Raw genomic sequence first — 22,344 nt, forward strand, 5'->3', positions numbered from 1 at the left:
TTAGATGGGTTCAAGTGGTGGCGGACCCTAGCTTGGAGCCCAAGTAGGTGGTCGGCCATAATAAAAATAAAAGGGAGTTTATTTAAAAATTTTTTCCTTATGTGGAAGCCATGATTTTAAAAGAGAGTTTTAAAAATTAAATCTTTCTTTTTATAGTTTCTACAAAGGATTAAGAGAAAGGTTTGATATCTTTCCTTATTTGTAGTTAAAAGGAAGATTTTAATTTTTAGAGAAAACTTTCCTTAATTGTAATCATCCATATTTTTTAAAAGAAAGATTTTAATTTATAAAATTTTTCTTTTATAACCAACCATAAAGGGAATTTAAAAGAGAAAATTTTATTTTAAAAATTTTCGGAAACAAATAAAGAAGTTTAAATTTTGTGTTTAAAACTTTCCTTGTTTGAGATCAATGAGGTGGCCGACCATTAAAAGTTTAAAAGGAAGTTTTTAATTAAATTTTCCTTTTTAGTCATTAGCAAGGAAAATAAGGAAGTGTTAATTATGTTTAAAACTTTCCTTATTTGCAAAGATCAAAGAATATAAAAGAGAGTAGAGGTGCCTCACCTCATAACATACAACTATTATTCCTCTCATCTCTTTTCCTTGGTGGTGGTCGACCCTCTTCAATTGCTCATCCTCTTCTTTTCTTCCTTGGAGGCCGGCGACATCACATATCTTGGAGCTTTTGGTGGTCGGATCTTGTTTGAGGAAGGAGAGAAAGGAGACTTTGTTTCCTAGCATCCCTTTGAGCTTGGTGGTGGTGGCCGAAACTTGTAAGCAAAAAGAAAGGCTTGGGTGGATTCTCATCTCGGTAGATCGTCACCCACACGACGTCCGAGATAAGAAGAGGAAGAATACGACAGAAGATCGTGAAGTCTATAAGCTACAAAGAAAGGTATAACTAGTTGTCTTGTTCCGCATCATACTAGTTTTCTTTGTATGGATTTTAAAATACCAAACACAAGAGGTTAACGATTTTAGGTTTTGGATTTATGATTCGACTTTGTGTTTCTTTTGTTTTTCGATCTTGTGTTTTGATTGTTCTTAATGGTTAAACTTAGGGTTACTGTAAGGAGATTAAATATTGACTTTTGTTGAAAGGCTTTGTTTAGGAAGTGGTGGATGATCCCATACCCAAGAAGGCCTAGTGCCTCGCCATGTTTAACTTGGAAGCCGATGTCTGAAATAAATATTTAATCGAATTTGTAACATGGGTGGATTTGGATTAATAATGTTAAGCATCGTTTGCGATCCAAGTCTAAACCTCTAAGAACAGATAAGTTGAATTTGGAATCAATAATGTTAAGTTCTGTTTGCGATTTCAAATTTAATTTCTAAAGAACACAATAGGTTGTTAGGAATGGTTCGGGATTTGTACAAAATTTTTGTACAGGGGAACCAGTACGATATTCCGGAAAGCAACCAACAAGATGACCTTTTTTGAGGAGATGCCTTCTTCCATTAAGGGATGGAAATCTTGCTTCTTTTTTTGTGGAGTTTCCGAAGCCTATCCCTTGGTCTTCTTCCTGGAAATCTTCTCTACCTGCTCTTCCCGACATAAAAGAATTACATAAACACCCTTCTTTTATTACTTACTCCAAGAAGCTATCAGGTTTTCGTTTATTCTTTCATAAATGGATTTGCGATGATCTCCTCTATCTCTTCGGCTCAAGTCTTGTCAAGATAGAGCTTCACGACTCTCTTGGTAAGTCCTTATTCATCTATCCCAATCTTTTTTTACTAACTAAGATATTTTTTATTGTGTAGTGGACGCTCTATATGCGGCTGCGATCGATGATCAATTGTGCTTGTCGGAGGAATTAATTGCTGCTAAGGAGCAAGAGCTCCTAGCTGCATTGGGTCAAGCCTCCTCATCAGCAGCTCCCGCTGACACAGAGAGCGCTTCTGGCTCTCAAAATATAGCTTTAGAAAGAACTTCCACTGACCTTCCTCCCGTTGATGAGCCTACTTCTTTGCCGACTTTGGAACAATCCCCTGAAGCAACCTCCGCCAAGAAAAAACGTAAACTGACCCTTGCTCCATCTCCAAAATAGAAATCCGCTTCAGATTCTGGAGACCTTCCCCCTTCGGATGCTGCTCCTTCTTCTCCTGATCTTCCTCTCTCGTCTCTTTACCCTTCCCTTGTTCCTTCTTCGTCTGCACCCCAACTATCCCTAGTGGTAGCTCTTCACCTCCCTTTTTTATGAACTTTCCTGAACAGATGACCTTACCCCCTCACAACATTCCCTACGTTATCTACTGTCTCCCTTCGCTTCAAACTTCTTTGTCTTCTATTTCTTCCACTACTGCTACCCAACCCATACTCTTGGGAGGGTCTTTCACCACAGCTAGGGAGGAGGTACGCCGAGTATTCGAAGGCATTGACTACTTCAAAATGGCTGATAAATTCTCTATGGAGGAGACGAAGGTACCTTCATTTTCCTCTACAATTCTATTTCATTACACCTCGTCTTAATGCTCTTTATTTTACAGCGCTAGATATATAACATGAGTATAGCCCATTTGCTGCATACCCTAATTCAAGAGAATGAAACTCTGAAGAAACATGTTTCTGAGCTATCTCCTGATCAAGTGGACAAAAAACTAAAGGGTTTGTCTACTCAATTGGAAAAAACTATCCAGTTGCTCAAGACAGAGACTGAGCAATCACAATAATATAAAGCTGACATAGAAGGTCTCCAATCCCAACTATAATCAGCCAATGCTCATGGTACTGAACTATTCTCCAAATTAGAAGAACAGACATCTGAAGTTACTCGACTATCTTCCTAGTTGCAGTCACTAAAAGATGCACATGCTACGGAATTAACCAATCAACTATCTGCTTTGTACCTCAAAGAGACTGCTCTAAAGGCTGCCCAAGAGGAATTAGCAAACTACAAGGCCAACGAAGACACCCGCTTTGAAGAGCGCAGAAAGGCCTACCTCAAATCCTCTAATTTTGTCATTCCGGTCTCCAACTTCTTCATAAACTCCATCAAGTTCATGACAAAGGAAGGAGTGGAGCAGCTAAAAGAATTGAAGTTATTGGTGGCGGATCCTCCCTCTAACTTTCCCGACATAAGGAGGATAGTGGAGAATTGTCCTCTCGACTTTTTTCCACAACTACTGTAGCTACTGCTAGGTTGTAGTCCTAATGTTTTATAGACTTTCTCTCGACTGATGAATTTTTGCTGATGGTTATTTTGAACTTGGCATAGCTTAATTAATCATAATTTCTGAATGCCTTTTCATCTTCTTTATGTATGCCTCTACGGGGACTAATCGAATGGTTGTGTGCTTGTACATATGTAAATTAACATCCCGGCCAACCTATCTTGATAGCTTAACCTCATCATGTATGACTATATGATTTAGCCCATATGCATATGTATGTGTTTTTCTCCTTTTTGGACATTTTGTGAGGAATAAAGTATATTCCTTATCTGCTTATCTAACCTTGAATAATCTCATGCGTTTGTCCATATTTTTCCTCTTAACAATAGTTATTTTTTCTATGTATGAAGGACGAGCAGAGTTGCCTGGGTCGGTTACTTCTCGTCCGGCGTACAATGACAGGGCGAGCTTGTTGGCTCGGACGACCCAGTCGGATGAGTCAGACGCCTACCTTTTCTGTTCGACCTAAGATGATCGGGTGAAAATATTCAACCAATCTACCTTTTATGTCACATATCCTATGACTATAATCTTGCCGAGATTTTAAAAGATTAATCATAACTTGCCTCGGGATCCCGCAACTTTTTCAGTTTGAACTTTGTACTTGGGAAATGTGTTTATCACGGTTATCCAGGTAAGTATATCTTTTCTTGTATATCCAATATTCTACTTAGTCGCTTAATGGCTTGCTATCAGTTTACCCTTTTCTCGTTCTAATGTTTACCCTTTTCGGTAATAGCGTCAAGGGTTTTAGAGATAAACCAAAGGGGTTCATCCCGTTGTCTTCTTCCTTCGCTGCATTCGTTCCTTCTCTGCTTCATTAAGATTCTCCTTCCTCCCCTGATCCTTTGTTCACAATGGCCTCTTCTTCTTTCTACTCCCTCTGAGTGGTTCGTTAATTGCTCTTCCAGTGCAGTGAGTCAGAAGTTTATGCAATAGGTTTAAATTTTGGGTTCCCTTCCTATTTAATCCTTCCTACTCTGGAGGACCGCCCTCATCTCCCTCCTCCAGGGAGCGTTCCTGTCTTTTGGGAACAAGTGATTTTTGATTTTCGTCTTCCTCTCCATCCTTTCTTTGTTGCTGTAAGTCAATATTTTAACATGCCCTTGAATCAGCTTATCCCTCAATCTTTTTCCATATTGTCTGGCTTTATCACCGTTTCTCAGTTACTTGATTTTCTCTCTTCTCCTCGTTTGTTTCATCAATTTTTTGTTCTTCGTCAAGTAGAAGATAGTCTTTTTAAGTTTCAAAGTCATTCCAATGCTATCTTATTCAACAAAATCCCAGCACAAGCAGAATAGAGACAAAAGTTCTTCTTTTTTCGTCTACCTTCTCCTCCTCCATACCCCATCACTTGGCAACAGACTTTTCCCGCTCTTCCAAATCCTAAGATGAGACTGCCGACTTGACCTTTTATGCATCCATGTTGAAATAGAAAGGGGCTAAATTTTATTTGCCAGCACTAATTGTTGGAGGCTTACTTCTTATCTTCGGGATAAGCCCTACAGACACAGAATTGGAGGCTCCTTTTGGTGAATGTGTCATGCCCCGGGGAAGTCCCTGTTTGAAGAAATTTCGGCAGCACCTCCCCTGTATGGGTGACAATCTGAAATATTTCTACAGACATAGTATAGATCAGCCACAGGCGGCTGGAACATACACACAACCACGCAGTTTATATGTAGATCTAATAGCCCACTCGGCTGTACCAAACCAAACACAGCGGAATACAGTAGAAAATTAAATATAAGACTGCTGGCTGGCTAGGCTTACACAACCAACAAACAATACAAAATACCACGTAACAACAACAACACTCCACAAACAAAACCGGAGCACAAAGATAAATACACTGACACATAAAACAAATAAAATATAAAGGGAAAACTGTAAGTCTTCTTATGTAATGTGGGAATCGGCAGGTAGGATACTCGAAGCAACTCCATAAACAACCTGGTACCTGAAAAGATAGTGTCCATGGGGGTGAGTTCAACAACTTAGCAGATACCAGTTGACATGTATAGAAAGCTATAATAGACAGTAATAACTATGAGTACAGTCTCTTGGACAAAAGATGGAAATGCACAATAGAAAAGGCTGAAGAGAACTGTACTCACCAGGGCCTCCTATCAGAATAGTCAAGTCGTCAGACCGAGAGTATCATAAATCCTGTATGCATGTCAAACATATGCATCCATCTAAATGAAGCATATAAGTGCAGCAAACACAATCAGTAAATGCATAAATGTATATGATGCCAATGACATGGTCACCCCTGACGCAGTCAGCCATCTCACACACGATGGTGAGACCGAGTGAGTAGGGCTGTGACAACCGTGCACTCTGCCATCACTGCCCCTGATGAGTGACCGAATGGATGGGATGCTGTCGGAGTACACCTATCATCCTACCCCAAATCATAAATGGGGGAGCTCAATGCTCTCATCTCTCGGTACATAATGACGGGGAGGGATCCCTGACGTGCTACCACGCTGCGTCACACTACCCATGAGCGGACCAATGGAGCACCGACAGAGCCAAACTGACGTGCTACCACATTGCGTCACGCTACCCATGAGTGGACCAGCGGAGCACCGACAAAGATGAAACTGGCAATGTGCTCAACAATATTGGAGCATACTATCGCGCAGCATGCAATCATGCGAATGATGCATGACACTAAGCATGACAAAAATCCTGAATAGCATAACAATATCCATATATATATATAAAATGTGTACCATAGGACAATGAACCAAATCTAAGGTACACAGATTAGATAAGGTATCATCAGATAAGGTATCAAAAACCTAGATCCTGAATACCATAAACACATGATCATGTCACTACCCCAACAAGCATGTATAATCAAGTAGATACTATCATGAAGTGCATAACAAGTAAACGAAACCAGCATGTAACAGGTATCGGGTAGTAACCAACCGAAGCAAAGACGAGCATAATCATTACTAAAGGTTATAACCTACTAAACATATCAACATGACATTATCAAAGATAAGTCAAGATACCCGCCTCAAATAGCAGGTCTAATCCAGTCAAATCCAACGTCGAGATGCTCGTCTCAAATCAGAGTCCTGTAATACATGATATACAGATTTAGCTACTTACATATAAATTAATTAGCTAAATCAAATCCTCGAGAAGCTAACATAAATCCAGATCCAATTATAAACCCTAATTGGATCATCTAACTCCTCAATAGACTTAAACTAATCCATACGAATTAGAACTTGCAGTAATCATAATCCATCACAACAACTTAATCTAAACCAATTCATAAGAACTCACCAAAATCCAGGATGGTCGCTGATGGCTCACGGTCAAAGGGTTTCCCTGCCCAAAACAGAATGACCGGTGCTGTGGATCGCCAGTGAACAATGCTGGCCAAACTACAAAGACTAGTAAACAAACAACTACAACCTTCAACTATAAATTAAACTCGCATCCCTATCAATCTAATATCATACTTCTTACCTCAATGCTAAGCCTCTCTGGTTGATCACAGCCAGATAGGGCAGCCACCGTATACCGCTGGATGGGAGTGGCGGTCGGATGAGGTTGCTGTCGTAAATCCGCACTACTGCTGTCATCCAAGTAAACACCCCAAATCCAGATTCACCGAACAGCCCCTCACTCACTGAAATCCTTCCCTGAACAGATCGGGAGAAGATCAAGAATCCAACCAAAGTATAGAATCAGATCCCAAATTTCATATTCACATACTCACATACTCAAATCTGCCTTACCTAACTAGTGCCCCTCGTTCCCTTTCTATCGGTGATTGATAGAAGAAGGAGCCGTTAGTGGAGAAAAGAACTAGGGCACAACGTCAACGATCAGCCGATGGAGAAGAGGGCTCGACAGAATCCTGCAACCACAGTGATCACAGACACAAGAAACACCTCCGGGGATGAATGGCGGCAGTTGGGTGATGATGGTCGGTGATCGAGTAGCTCTGATTATAGATGCCGAAACTAGACGCGAGAGCCAGCCATGGGTCCACAGCGGTGCTAGGGCACATGAATGCAAAGCAGTGGCCATCTACCGGCTCTAGAGCAGAGGCAGAAGTGTTAGGACGGCGGTGGCGCGCGTGAGGAGCAAGGTGGCCGACGCTCGTGTGGTGTGGTCGTTAAAGAAAGGAGATTGGCGCGCGGCTCGACGAGGTGGCATGACTCGGAGGGAAGATGAGAGGGAGAAGAGTCGGGCGGAGGCGAGGCTTTCCCTTGGCTCTCGTCGGTCGGCGGCAGAGGGAGTGAGGGCATGCCCGTGAGGGAGATAAGGAGAGGATCGGCGCCGATTGGGAAGGGCGGTTAGGGCACGACGTCGGGGGAAATCGGGAGAGGAGGAGGCGCGGGGGGTAAAGAAAATGACAGAAAATAAAATAAATAAAAACAAAAACAAAAAAGAAAAGAAATCAAACTTTTCCTCGCTTAAATGGGGTAGCCTAAACAGGCTTTCCCAGGCCTCATTTTTATCCCCGCAAACTCGTTCATACGAACTCCGAAAAATTTTCAAAATTTTTTAAAAAATTCCGGAAAATTCCCTTATTATTATCTACCCTTTTTCAGGTATTTTACAGAATGGCATACTCCCTGCTGTATTCATTTGCTATCCTTAACTTGTTTTCACTAACAACCTATGGTTTTTATCCTTTTCAGTTGACGCCATTTTCCCATCTCTGATGTATAAGAACACAGGGTTAACAAAGCCCATTTTGTCTAGGCTAGGGGAAAAGTTATTAGAGAATCGTCATCTCAACCCGACCTCTTCATCTCTCGGCTTGCTTCCCCCTCATGAGGTCCCTGCCGAGGCGCCTGAATCTTCCGAGGAAGAGAACCCCTTCACTGCTCGATGAGAGAGTACATTTGTTCCAAAGAATAGCGTGACCCCGATCGTTATTTATGAATTGGAACAAATTCCCATCGTTACTGCTGAGATGTCTCGTGAGAGGAGTAAGGAATTTATGCCTTATACTCACATCCGTCCTAACATTGCTCTTAACATGATGCGACTAGGTTTATTGATTCCACCCATTCTTCAAGTTGTTCTTGCTTCCGGGGTAACTTCGGGCGTGCTGCTATCTCCTTTGCCTTCCCAGATTTCCTCTCCTTCTCCTCCTATTGTGAGAGCTAGAAGGACCCCTTGCAAAAGGTCCTCCAGTTCTGTCTCCCAAGATGTTGCTATTAGACCAACTGTTGATTCTGTGTCTTCTGTTTACCTCCCACCATTCCCACTATTGCACCAAGACCTCCTCTTACTTCTAGCATCGATCCTTCTCCCTCTCGTCCTAGTTTATTGCCTTCTCCTCCCCTTCCAGGGCCACTGCCTTCTTCTTCTACGAGACCTTTAGCTCCGACCCCTCCTCGAGTGCTTTTCAAGCTGGCCCAAGGCCTTCCTTCGTTGTTGAGGAACGATCCTATTCCTTCTTCTATTGTCATCCTTCAGCTAAAGGACTCCATGGTCGACTCTTGGGTACAAGGCTATAATTCTCTGAGAGGAAAAAATGTTTTTGATCAGGCTGATGCCTACAATCAACAAGCCTCCGTTGTAAGTATTTCAGATATATCTTTCTAGTTTATGTCTATAGATTCTAATCATGTTATTATATTCATCTAGTTTTTTGCTTCAAGCTTCTACATGGGTAACTTGGCTGCTGACATAGAGAAGGAGAACAGAGAATTGAAGAATCGATTAAGGTTCCTGAAGGTAGCCCCCCTACTCCGGGTAATGAGGTCACCCAACTCCGAGAGAAGGTAAGTTCTCAAGCCAATCTGATGACCCTTTTGGAGAAGGATTTGTAGTATCATCGTCAAATGTTAGGGGTTAAAGAAGAAGAGAAAAAGGCTTTGGAGTTGCAAATACAGAGCCTATCCTCTCAGTTGAGTGTTGAAGTAGCCCAAAAGAATAAGACTATTTCAGATGCTATTCTTAGATCTTCTATCCTAGAACAATTTCAAACTTTCGTCTCTAGATCTCCATATTCAGCTCAAGAGTTGGCATCTCAGAATCTTGAGTTATTACAGTTACAAGAGAGATTGAAAGCTCAAGATTCTGAAATAGACTTCCTTACTAAGGAGTCAGAGCGTCTCAAAACTGAAAAGGTCAGTTTCCAAGAGAGAGCAGAACGCCTTGAGTTAGAATTACAGATATATAAGACGGGTGAAGAGGAAAGATGGGAAAATCGTCGTCGAGAGTACCTGACCTCTCCTGAGTTCACGAATGAGTTCGCCAATCACATGGTGGGGACCTTAACTCATTTAGATGATGGGGTTCTGACACAATTGCGAGAAGGAGGGTTTATACCTCAAGAACCTCCTCCCCGATTCATAAACCGTCGGCGACTCAACAAGGAGCTACCTAAGGACCTTGTCAGTAGTTTTAAGTAGAACTCTGGTGGACCAGTAAAATTATTTATGTTGAATTCTTTTAGGACTATATTTGTGAAGCTTACCTACTACTTCAAGTATACTTGTATTATGAATGAACATATGTTAACTGAAGCATGAATAGAAAAATTTGTGAAGTAATTGGGTGCATATAGTATGTTTCTGAATTATGAATGACTACTTGAGAGTTAAGACATACTAGCTTGTCTTTAAAACTATCCTCGTTTTACTCCAGAACTTGGGGCTGTTTTAACTGTAAATGTACTCTCTAGCAAATGTAAGAGAGTCATCACCTTGACATTTTTCGATCAGGAATATGCTCCCGAATGTTAATATATGAAGGCAAGAAAATTGATATATTTTGATCGGGTATATGCTTCCGAGTGAATATAAGATAATACTTGACCTTCAGCAGATTGATATATTCTGGTCAGGATTATGCTCCCGAGCAAATATGAATCAATATAAAAAGGCCAGAACCTTATCGCCTTTCAGTCGGGGCCGTATTCCCGAATGAATATAAATTAATATAGGAAGACCAGAATATTGTCATGTTTCAGTCGGTAATGTATTTTCGAACGAATCTGAATTAACATGAAAAGGCCAGGATATCACCACATTTCAATCGGGGATGTCCTCCCGAGAGAGTTTACATTAATATGAGAAGGCAAGAATATTGTCACATTCCGGTCGAGCATATATTCCTGCACGAATATAGGATAATACTTGAAATCTAACAGATTTGATATATTTTGATCGGGACTATGTTCCCGAGCGAATCTGACATGATGAGAGGAGGCGAAAGTATTGATGTATCTCGATCGGGCACATAATCTCAAGCGAATATAAGATAACACTTGAAATCCGGAAGATATATATTTTGACCGGGATTGTGCTCCCGAGAGAATCTGGCATGACGTGAGGAGGCGAAAGTATTGATGTATCTCGATCGGACACGTACTCCCGAGCGAATATAAGATAACACTTGAGATCCAGAAGATATATTCTGGTCAGGACTGTGCTCCCGAGCGAATCTGGCATGGCGTAAGGAGGCAAAAGTATTGATGTATCTCGATTGAGCACGTACTCCTGAGAGAATTTGCCTTGATGTAAGAAGGCCAGAGTATCGATATATCTTGATCGGGCATGTAATCCTGCGAGAATTTATATTAATATGAGACGACCAAAAAATTATCATATTTAGGTCGGGAATGTCCTCCCGAGCAAGTCACCCTGTGATATTGATATATTGAGGAAGTTGAGATATGATATGTACCAATTCCGGGCTTAGGATTTTTGCCCATCCTTTAAGAGACGCGACCGGATTTTCCTTAAAGTTTCTTGATTGACTGGTGCCGAGCGGAGGAAGCCTGCTCGAACTTTGAGGGTTTAAAGTCTCCGGTTCTCCTTAAGGCAGTTAGACCGATCATTCCTTAGGGTTCCTGATCAACTGTCGACGAGCGGAGGAAACACGCTTGAATAATAATGAGCAGAGGAGGCACGCTTGACCATCAAGGGTTTAAAGTCTCCAGTTCCCTTTAAGGCAGTTAGCCCGGTCACTTCTTAAGGTCCCCGATCGACTACTGCCAAGCAGAGGAAGCACGCTCGGAGAAATTTGAGCGAAGGGAACACGCTCGAATAGACTTGAGCGGAGGAAACACACTCAATGGTTAGAGGTTTAAAGTATCTGGTTCTCCTCAAGGAAGCCAGCTCGGTCACTCCTTAAGGTCCCTGATCGACTACTGCCGAGCAGAGGAAGCACGCTCGGATAAATTTGAGCAGAGGAAACACGCTCGAATAGACTTGAACGGAGGAAACACGCTCAATGGTTAGAGGTTTAAAGCCTCCGGTTCCCCTCAAGGAAGCCAGCCCGGTCACTCCTTTAAGGTCCCCGATCGACTATTACCGAGCGGAGGAAGCACGCTTGAATAACAATGAGTGGAGGAGGCACTCTCGATTACCAAGGGTTTAAAGTCTCCGGTTCCCCTCAAGGAAGCTAGACCTATAACTCGTTAAGGTCCCCGATCGACTGTCGACGAGCGGAGAAAGCACGCTCGGAATAAAAATTGTTTGGTTCATTCTAGTAAATGTATGTATTGATTAAAGAGTAGATGCATGAATCTTTTCATTATATCCAAAAATTAAATGAAATATAAAGACAAATTACATGTGTACTTGTTAGGCTCTGTATGGTTGTAAGTGATTCACACTCCAAGGCCTCTCAAGATTTCTCCCTTCTGAGTCTTGGAGATAATAAGAGCCGGAAGAAAGTTTCTGTATAACTTTGTATGGTCCTCCCCATTGGGGTGCTAATTTAGTAACATCTCCCACAGACACGCTTCCACACTAAATTCCCTATTTGAAAGAATCAGGGGATAACTCTCTTGTTGTAGTTTTGTCTCATTTGCTTTCGATAAGATGTAAGATGAGTTGCTGCCTTATCCTGAGCTTCTTCGATAAGATCAAGTTCCATAAGATGTCGATCGCCATTATCTTCATCATAAAGCCGCCCCCGATCAGATTCTACCCCAACCTCAATGGGGACTACTGCTTCTCCCCCGTATACTAGTTGAAATGGAGTTATCCTTGTAGCTTCTTGAGGGGTAGTACGGTAAGCCCATAACACATTGGGTAACTTATCTACCCAACTACCACCAACATAATCTAGCTTAGTCTTAAGCCCTCTGATGATTTCTCTATTGGTCACTTCTGCTTGTCCGTTACTCTGTGGATATGCTACAGAGGTAAATGCTTGTGTAATGCCATATCCTGCACACCATTCTCTAATTCTCTGTCTCTGGAATTGTCTCCCATTATCAGAGATTAGCTTATGGGGAATACCGAATTTGCAAATAATGTGTTTCCACAAGAATTTGATGACTGCATTCTTAGTAATTCTTGCTAACGGTTCAGCTTTCACCCATTTTGAGAAATAGTCTACAGCTACCAATAGAAACCTTCTTTGAGCCGTGGCCAGGGGGAACGAACCTACTATGTCCATACCCCATTGATCAAAAGGACAAGAAACGATGAAAGTCTTCAACAGTTAGGTAGGATGATGTGAGATATTCTGATGCTTTTGACAAGACATACATGTCCTTACGAGTTGAGCCGCATCTTCTTGTAGAGTAGACCAAAAGTACCTGACCAATAGTATCTTACGTGCTAAAGATCTGCCCCCAATATGACTACCACACGAACCTTGATGAACCTCCTGTAAAATATATTGTATATCCTATGGTCCAATGCATTTGAGCAAGGGACTGGAAAAGACCCTTTTTGTAAAGCTGATCCCCTATTAAAGTATATCGGGTGGCTTTCTTCTTAAAGACTCTAGCTTATTTTGCATCAGCTGGTAAGACACCCTGTTGCAAAAATGATGTGATCGGCACTCTCCAGTCGCCCTGTATTTCTATGTTAGCTTGCCTCTCAATACAAGACACCAATACTTTTGCTCCACCGGTCGGTCTAGGTTCCAAGGTACTATCGCCGACGCAAGCTTTGCTAGTTCATCCACCACTTGATTCTCTGATCGGGGGATTTTCTGTACATTTACTTCTTGGAATGTAGCTTTCAATTTATCAAAAACTTTTGCATATAACTTAAGTCGATCATTAATGATCTCGAAATTGCCCGACAATTGTTGTGCTGCCAACTGAGAATCAGAATAAATCCATACCCGAGCAGCTCCCACATGCTAAGCTTCTTGTAAGCTAGCTATCAATGCTTCATATTCTGCTTCATTGTTGGTGGCTCTATAACTTAGCCGTACAGAAAGTTGAACCTGATCCTCCCTCGGAGATATAGGAAGAATACCAATACCGCTACCTTGTCTAGTAGAAGACCCATCTACATAAATTTTCCAAGTCCCTTCTTCTTTAGGACCTTGCACTTCTATTATAAAATCTGCCAGAGCTTGTGCTTTTATTGATGAACGAGGTTGATACTATATATCATATTCACTAAGCTCAGTTGTCCACTTAATCAATCGCCCGTATGCTTCTGGATTAAGGAGCACTCGGCCAAGAGTGCTATTAGTTAGTATTATGATTGCGTGCGATAAGAAGTAAAGCTGCAATCTTCTAGATGTCAAAACCAAAGAATAAGCTAATTTCTCGAGTGTAGTATATCTACACTCGGCTCCTTTCAATAGATGACTTGAAAAATACACTGGTTGTTGTTCCTTATCCTCCTGCCTCACTAGTACTGAGCCTACAACGTGCTCATTTGCTGAAAGATAAACCCATAAGGTTTCTCCTACTATAGGCTTAGCTAACACAGGTAGGGTTGACAAGTAATCTTTTAATTCCTGAAATGCGTTGTCACATTCTTCATCCCACTAAAATTTATTGGCCTTCCAAAGTATCTTAAAGAAATGAAAACTTCGATCGGCTGATCGAGAGATGAAGCGGGATAACGCAGTGATTCGCCCGGTTAATCTTTGAGCTTCTTTCATATTGCGTGGGGGCTCCATATCTTGGATTGCTCGGACTTTGTTGGGATTTGCTTCTATCCCTCGCTCGGTCACCATATAGCCCAGGAATTTGCCACTTCTGGCTCCAAACAAGCACTTGCCAGGATTGAGCTTGAGTCCATATTGTCTTAAGGTTCGACATGTTTCCTCTATGTCTCTTTTCCTGATCATCCTTAGCAAGAGGTACTTGATGATAGCCCTGGTAGACATCTAGCATACAAATGTACTTGCACCCCGCGGTAGAATCAACCACTTGGTCAATGCGCGGCAGAGGATAGTAATCCTTTGGGCAAGGTTTGTTGAGGTCCCGGAAGTCAATACACACTCTCCACTTATTTCCTAGTTTAGGTACCAGGACGACGTTGGTTAACCAGCTAGGAAATTGTACCTCCCGAATATATCCCGCCTCCAGTAGCTTGTCCACTTCTTCCTTGATGATCTGGTTCTAGTCGGCCCTAAAGTCTCTTTTCGTTTGCTTGACAGGCCTATCATCAGGATAAACATGTAATGAATGTTTCATTACTAGAGGATAAATACCTGTGACTTCCTTGGGGGTCCATGCAAACACGTCGCTATTCCTGCTCAAACACTGTATCAACTCAGTCTTGAGTGGAAGGTCTAGGTCAGCCGCCACATAAGTTACAGCTTCTGGTCGCCCGGCTTGTATTTGTACCTCCTCCTTTTCTTCATATATCAAATTGGGCAGTTTTTCCTGGATAGCATTAACTTCCATCCTCTGAGTTTTGCGAGCGATATTGGCTTCCATTTGGATGATCTCCACATAGCATTTCTGTGCGAATAATTGATCTCCACAGACTTCTCCCACTTGGTCGTCAACGGGGAACTTCACCTTCTGGCAGAAAGTAGAAATGACCGCCTGAAACTCGTTCAAGGGCGGCCAACCCAATATAACGTTATATACAGAAGGTGCATCCACCACCATGAAATAAGATCTCCTGGTTCTCATTAGGGGCCCCTCCCCTAGAAAGATGACCAATTTTTTCTGGCCAAGCGGCTGCACTTCATTGCCCGTGAAACCATAGAGAGGGGTCACCATGGGTTGGAGCTTGCTCGGATCTATTTGCAACTGGTCAAAAGCTTTTTTGAAAATAATATTGACAGAGCTACCAGTATCAATAAAAGTACGGGAAATATTATAGTTAGCTATGACCGCTTTTATTATAAGAGTGTCGTTATGGGGGTACTTCTACCCCCTCCAGATCTTTAGCGCCAAAACTAATCTCTGGCCCGATTGCTTTTTCTGTACTGTATCCAACTGCATGGATTTGCAGTCGCCGAGCATGTGCCTTCCTCGCCTGATTAGAATCACCATCAGTAGGTCCGCCCGTTATCATATTAATATTTCCTCGAGCGGCATTGCTTCGGTTTTCTTCCTGTCGAGCAATCGCTATCTCGGGCTGTGCTGGTTCATGCGCCCGAGATGGCTCGCCCGACAATTGTAATGCCCCCTGTTGTGTCTCACTCGCTTGATATTCCTACTTAGGGGGACTGCTCTGCCTTTGGTAGGGTTGTCGGTTGGGAGATCGCCGGCGATAACGATTGTTATTTGTTCTTTGGTTCCTCAGGGTAAAGCAATCTTCAGTATATTGAGTACCTGACATATAATAGGTGCACCATCTCCAAGGTACTTCTTGTGGCATCTCTACATGCTGTACTGCTTGTGGTCTTCGCTCAGGCTGACTGTGTGGAGGGGGAGCTCCGCGAGGCCCCCTTAGCGAATGAATGGGAGCTACAGCTCCCTCGTGGACTGTGGTTGAGACAGACACTACATTCTCCTTCTTGCGAGCTGCTTGGGCTTCTTCGACATTAATGAATTCAGTCGCTCACTTAATTAATAAATCAAAATTGGTTGGGGGATTACACACTAAGTTTTTGAAAAAATCATTATCATTGAGGCCTTGAGAGAAAGCACTTACTAAGACCTCTGTAGTAGCATTAGGAACATCGATAGCTACCAGATTAAATATCTTAATATATGCTCTGATGCTTTTCTTAGGCCCTTATTTGATAGAGAAAAGACTCCAAGGGGTCTTATGATATTTTCGATTGCTAGAGAAATGATGCAGAAATACTTTACGGAAATCCTTGAAACGTCGAATAGGACCTTCTGGTAAGCGTTTAAACCATCTTTGGGCTGCTCCCCCAAGGGTAGTAAGAAACATTCGACATTTAACCCCATCAGAAAATTACTGTAGTAGAGCGGCGTTCTCAAATTTAGCAAGATAATCCTCTGGATCTGTAGTTCCAGAGTATTCTCCGACATTCAAATTTTGATAGCGTTTTGGCAATGGATCATCAAGTACCCTTTGAGAGAATGGAGTAACAATTCTTTCAAGAGAACTATCACTAGTTGTCATTTTTCCCTTGCGCTTTTCCTTCATTGGTGTCTCATCCAAAGATTCTTGCAGCACCGGCCTTCGTCCTCCTTGCTCCACAGGGGTGCGAAAGAATGCCGGAGGATGTCTAGTGGGGGAAACAGGAGTAGGGGTTATATAAGCCACATCATCTTCTTCCATACCTCTGTTTTTGCGGCGATCTGTAGTCGAGATCGCCGGATTTATTGCTACCGGTAAGGTACCTCCAGTGTTGGCATGTTGCTGTTGTAATGCTTTTTTAACCCTGGAGTTGATGAGCAACTCCAAGTCTTCTTGAGTTAGAGTAATAGTGTTAGGCTTTCCAGCGTCCTCCATCACGTAGTCTCAGATTCAAGTAAGAGTTCCCACAGACGACGCCAAATTTAATCCTGTTCGAGAGCTTGCGAGATGAAGCACTGGGCGACGGTGAGTGGTGGCTAATAGTGATTCTGATGTCGATGAACAGGGAAGGGTCCGAGAAAATCACAGTGGACCTCCCAACTAGTAAAATGCAGAATAATAGACTCGAGAAAACCAAATCAGATCTATGAATAATACCTTGCAATAAGGAATTCCGGTGAAGTGGCTCCGTGGATCGGCCAAAACTCGGCAATCCAATGGATGAGATGATCTCGTCCTCATGCACATGATGAGACCAACCGACAAAGCGTTAGTGACCTAAGACCGGGGTGGGAATCCCTGGCTAGGTCCTCCGACGCTCAAGTTAGTCTCCGACGAGAAGAAGAAGAAGTAGTACGAGAATTAGGGTTTAGTTTGGATGCAATGCGTATGTTTGCGTATCTTGCCAGTGGAGAGGATTCCCCTTTTTATTCCACCTCATCTAACCTCCAAGTCATGAGGTGGACCCCGGTTTGTTAAAGTTTGTTAAGAGATGACGTAAGCCAGAACTGTAATAATAGTTTAAGGGATTTTTTTCTTATCCAAGATGTACCTTCTTTGTCGTTTAGCATACTTGTGGAGACTTTTAGAAGCTATTTGTCGCTAAATTGATTAAGCTGTCATATGATTACATATTGTTATGGTTCACCTGTTACATGTATTTGGTTAGTCACATAAGCTCATTTTGCATATATGAGGAATATCTTCTGTCGGTACTAGTCTCAGTCGGTATTCTATACTTGATCGGTTATTTATACCCGACTAGGACTTCATTATAAATATGCCAGAAACCATGTAAGGTTGAAGACCCTTATGTTCGATCTACTTCTCATACTCGGCCTGTCTATTGAGCCCAGACGGTCATACCTTGCCGACCAAGATTAATCGGTCGAGCGTATATAGGTCTTCAAGACAACTTAACGCTAAGTGCTTCTACTTTCAATCTATTTCTCACACTCGACCAATTTTCGCCTATCGAACTCATATGCTCGGCCGGTCCATTGAGCACGACCGACCCTACCTTACTGACCAAGACCAACTAGTTAGGTTTATAGAAACAGTATTACCCGATAGCCCTTCCTTCAATCGGCCGTATGTTAAGGATCATGTGAGACTAAATGCCTCTATATTCGGCCGACCTACGAAACCCGGGCAGCCTTTGCCCGCCGAACTTATAGACTTGATCGTTCTATTCATTCGTATGACATTTGCTTCTTGTGAGCAAGGTTAAGAACTTCCGCGCCCGGCCGACTCTCTATGCTCGGTCGGTTATATATGCCCGATCGAGTACCCGTGCTCGATCGATCTTTGCTTACTAACCTCCTATGTTCAAATGACCTTGCCAGGCTCCGGATAACCTAAGGTTAAATTTTCTTTACGCCGGGTTGATCCTTTATATCCGACCGACCATACATACTCGATCGGTGTTCATCTGCTGGTCCTATATGCTCGGTCAGTTTTTTACGTTCGACCGGTCTTTGTTTACCATACATGTAGCGACCCCATTATTAGGTCAAACCTTTTCCGGGCGACCCCTCATCTCGCCCTTCTCTGCTTTCCTTATCTTAGTTATCCTCTTTCCTTCTCCTGCAAAAAGATCCATTTATCATAACCCATATAAGTTATGATAGGGGAAGTAGAACCTAAAAAATTGGTTTAAAACAAATAATAGTTGATAATCAATTTAAAAAATAAGAAAATAACAATTTAAAATTTTTTATCCATCTTAAGAATTTGAATTATATTTTAATATTATAAATTACATATTCCTCTACCATTTAATATTATTCGATAAAAAAACTAATAATCTAATTTAAAATTAATGTTATATATTTTAAAATTTAAATTGAGTATTTGAGTTTAAAATAAATAAATTAATGATTATCGAGATAATAATTAATATAATTTATTTAAAAAATATAATAATTAGTGTTTGTTGATAGTTAAATTTTATTGTTATTATTATTTGGTTAATCCCTATATATATATATATATATATATATATATATATATATATATATATTCTTTTATAAATAAAATCAAAATCATTTTTATTAACACGATATAAAGTGCTATGTTAATTACTACTTAATAATTTTTGCTTTTGCTAGAAATTAAACACAAACCAATAGTAAACTCTGAGTTTAAATTATTATTAAATTTAACTATGAACATATTAAAATAAGATAATTAAGTTGGATGGTTAAATATTTTAAGAATTAATAATTTTTAAGTTATATATAAAAATTCACGTAAAAATTGGAATAAATTTATTAAAACTGACCATTGTTAATACTTGTATACCTTAAACAGAATTAATCAAGTTTTTTTTTTCAAAAAAAAAAATTAGAAAAATCATTTGGATCACAAATCAACTTTTAAGATGATTTTTAATCAATTATTCCTTCAAGACTAAGTCAGAAAATTTATCTTTGTGTTTAAAAATTTAATTTAAAAAAAATTGTCAAAATTATTTAATAAATTAAAATGTAATCATTGTGTCCTATTTTTAAAATATAAACTAATTTACAAATTTTCTAAGGTATTAAAAATTTTAAAAAAGGAATAATTGAGCAACTTGATTTACAAACTGTCCTGGACCACTACACTCACCCCTGCCATGACACCCCTATGTAGCCCTCCACCGTGGCCCCTCTGAAGCCCTAGACCACTGCGCTCACTCCTGCCGCGTGGTCTCCTCCACCGTGGCCCCTCTAAAGCCCTAGACCACTACACTCATCCATGCCATGGACTCTCCTCTATATCCTCGTCCTCCATACCTGGACGACGCCCCTATGCAGCCCTGGGAAGCCCTAAACTACTATGCTCACCCTGCCATGGGTCTACTCCGTTCTCCATACTCAGCAACACCCTTATGCAGCCAGCGGTGTAGCCCGAATTTACAATCAAGGGGGGCGAATTCAAGCTAACCATGGCACACTGTTGAGGTCATGCCTGATCTCGCCACCTCGCTGCAAGGTCGTAGCCCAGGCAAAACCTCACAGCGAGGTCGCGGCCAAAGCGAGATCTCTCCCTGTGACGCCGCTGCCAAGCTATCGCTAAGAGAGGAGAGGGAAGGGGAGAAGATCGAGCATACCGATGGGACGATGCATACTGGTGCTAGAGATCGAAGAGGAGAGGAGAGGAACGTGCTAGAGATTGGAGAGGTGGTCGATCAGAGAGGAAGATTTTAGGGCGCTGGGAAGAAAAATTCAGAATAAAAATCTTAATTAGAAAATTAATTAATGATGGAAACTTAATTCAATCACTAAAATAGCAACGGAAACTTAGTTTGTTGCTAAATTAGTGACTATAATTTATTTCGATTTCTAATTAGCGACGAAAATTAAATTTCATCGCTAATTGTGAGTTTTCTTGTAGTGAATTATATGATGAGTTACAATAAATGATATGATTTAATTGATCAAATTTTTGAAGGCTCGCCAATGAAATTAATCACCTTCATATAAGAAATCAAACAATGCTTGACTAGCAAACAAAAATATAAATATATGAAAAATTAACATTATATGTTTTTCCAACACTTAAATTCGTAATCGAAAGAAATAAAGCAAGAAAACTTTACCTTAATCAAAAAGCGTTTGCTGTGGAGTATCAGCGAAGCGACGATGACAACGCTGGCAGCAAACGATATCAGTGCTAGTGATAGCGGCGTTCGGCGATAACAACATGGACGACAACAACATCAATGTGCGGCGGAGGATTTTGAGGGTAAAATTAGGATTAGGGAAAGGGAAAGAATAATAAGAGGATTATAAGAGGAAGACGACCATGGGAGTAAAAAAAGGAAAGGGGATTAGAAGGAAGAAGAAAATACGGGAAGGGAGAGGGGAAAAAGTATAGGCAATGGGAGAGAAAAAAATATCGAGAGAAAGAAAAAAGTTGGCTGAGAGAAGAAAAAAAAAGTTTGGTTTCTCTTATTTGTTTTAATTGAACAATTTGTAAAAAAAATCTTGATATTTTTAGAATTTATAATTAAATTATTTTTAAATAATTTCACTGTATTATTTTTTTCCCTAAATTTCAGGGGGGGGGGGGGGCGCCCGCACCCCCTTGGCCCTATGTAGCTACGCCCCTATATGCAACCGTCCGCCGTGACCCCCTACTGCAAGAATAAAAATCTATTATGACACGTCATAAATATCCTTATAATATATTTATGATGACACTAACATTTTAATGACATCTTCAAAAAATACTTTATATAGTGATGTATGATATCGTCTCAATATAATGACATTATAAAATATCAGGAAAAATTATATTTTAAGGACATTTATATATGTCTTGTTATGGTCATAATAGAGATAAGTTAAATGTCACCAAAATTCATTTATTATGATATTTATATTTTTTATAAGAACAATAACAAATGTCAATAAAAATAATTTATAAAATTATTTTAAAATATCACATTGACTAATCTATAATGACATTAATAAATGTCTTAATAATTTTTGCTTTTGCTAGAAATTAAACACAAACCAATAGTAAACTCTGAGTTTAAATTATTATTAAATTTAACTATGAACATATTAAAATAAGATAATTAAGTTGGATGGTTAAATATTTTAAGAATTAATAATTTTTAAGTTATATATAAAAATTCACGTAAAAATTGGAATAAATTTATTAAAACTGACCATTGTTAATACTTGTATACCTTAAACAGAATTAATCAAGTTTTTTTTTTCAAAAAAAAAAATAGAAAAATCATTTGGATCACAAATCAACTTTTAATCAATTATTCCTTCAAGACTAAGTCCGAAAATTTATCTTTGTGTTTAAAAATTTAATTTAAAAAAAAATTGTCAAAATTATTTAATAAATTAAAATGTAATCATTGTGTCCGATTTTTAAAATATAAACTAATTTACAAATTTTCTAAGGTATTAAAAATTTTAAAAAAGGAATAATTGAGCAACTTGATTTACAAACCGTCTTGGACCACTACGCTCACCCCTGCCATGACACCCCTATGCAACCCTCCACCGTGGCCCCTCCGAAGCCCTAGACCACTGCGCTCACCCCTGCCGCGTGGTCTCCTCCATCGTGGCCCCTCTAAAGCCCTAGACCACTACACTCATCCATGCCGTGGACTCTTCTCTGTATCCTCGTCCTCCATACCTGGACGACGCCCCTATGCAGCCCTGGGAAGCCCTAAACCACTACGCTCACCCTGCCATGGGTCTACTCCGTTCTCCATACTCGGCAACACCCTTATGTAGCCGTCCGCTGTGACCCCTCTACTACACGAATAATAATCTATTATGACACGTCATAAATATCCTTATAATATATTTATGATGACACTAACATTTTAATGACATCTTCAAAAAATACTTTATATAGTGATGTATGATATCGTCTCAATATAATGACATTATAAAATATCAGGAAAAATTATATTTTAAGGACATTTATATATGTCTTGTTATGATCATAATAGAGATAAGTTAAATGCCACCAAAATTCATTTATTATGACAT

The sequence above is a fragment of the Zingiber officinale genome, chromosome 2B (assembly GCF_018446385.1).
Source record: "Zingiber officinale cultivar Zhangliang chromosome 2B, Zo_v1.1, whole genome shotgun sequence".
In the NCBI taxonomy this organism is placed as follows: Eukaryota; Viridiplantae; Streptophyta; class Magnoliopsida; order Zingiberales; family Zingiberaceae; genus Zingiber; species Zingiber officinale.